Source organism: Anolis sagrei, chromosome 1, assembly GCF_037176765.1.
Source record: "Anolis sagrei isolate rAnoSag1 chromosome 1, rAnoSag1.mat, whole genome shotgun sequence".
NCBI classification, from domain to species: domain Eukaryota; kingdom Metazoa; phylum Chordata; class Lepidosauria; order Squamata; family Dactyloidae; genus Anolis; species Anolis sagrei.
Window position 1 is genome coordinate 259,827,685 of NC_090021.1, and position 797 is coordinate 259,828,481.

Consider the following 797-nt stretch of genomic DNA (forward strand, 5'->3'; position numbering starts at 1 on the left):
CCATGAACTGTTTGATTCTCCCTTCTAGCAGGTCCAGTCAAGAACCTGTAAGCACTAGTAAGTAGCCTTTACCAAGGATTCTCAGATCTGATCCTTATTTTCTCAAATAGATACTTTTTTTCCTCTTAATATCAATATTTTCACAATAAATTAAATTTCAAATGTATTATTTGCAGATATATGTGGCCTGCACAAGGAAGATTCCCCAGTCACTCTCAAGTCATAGCATTGTGAATTAAATGTGTTGAAGTGCAGTCTAGCACCGCATTAAATTGACACATTATTATCTCTGATTTAGGCATATTGCCAGTTCCAGGCTTCTTCCATTACAGAAATGCTGAAATCAATGGAAACTTTGTTTGCTGCATTTTTGTCCATCAAACCACATTTATATATACAAACAAAAGATCTTTGTCAGAAAAACTGATTCATTTCCAAATGCCAGCTGAAAAATACATATACCTCAACCTTGCTAATCTTCTCTGTAGCGTTCCAATTTTAGTATATGTGCTGCCGAAGTGAGCACCATATACCTCAACCTTGATATGTCACAATGACTGTACTATTTTTCAGTTTTTGTCATATTTCTTCCTATTTCTTCCCATAGATACTCAAATGGAAAAATCCGAGAGCAATATTCCATATAGAAGTTTTGCTTAGACATTCTTCCTTTGACTTTTTATGCCACAGGATGGCAGTACATAGTAACCTATCAGTATAGCTTGCCAGGGAGGCAAATCCCTTCATTCTCAAAAGTTGACTTTTAAAGTTTAAAACCTTTGCTTGCTATCTGTAAG

General features: G+C 35.4%; 1 non-coding gene across 1 annotated transcript; it reads right to left on the bottom strand.

The window, feature by feature from the left end:
- Positions 1–418: 418 nt before the first annotated feature.
- On the bottom strand, positions 419–526 carry LOC132762249 (U6 spliceosomal RNA). The gene has a single exon (XR_009630136.2). It is a non-coding gene; the product is annotated as a U6 spliceosomal RNA (small nuclear RNA).
- Positions 527–797: the final 271 nt, after the last annotated feature.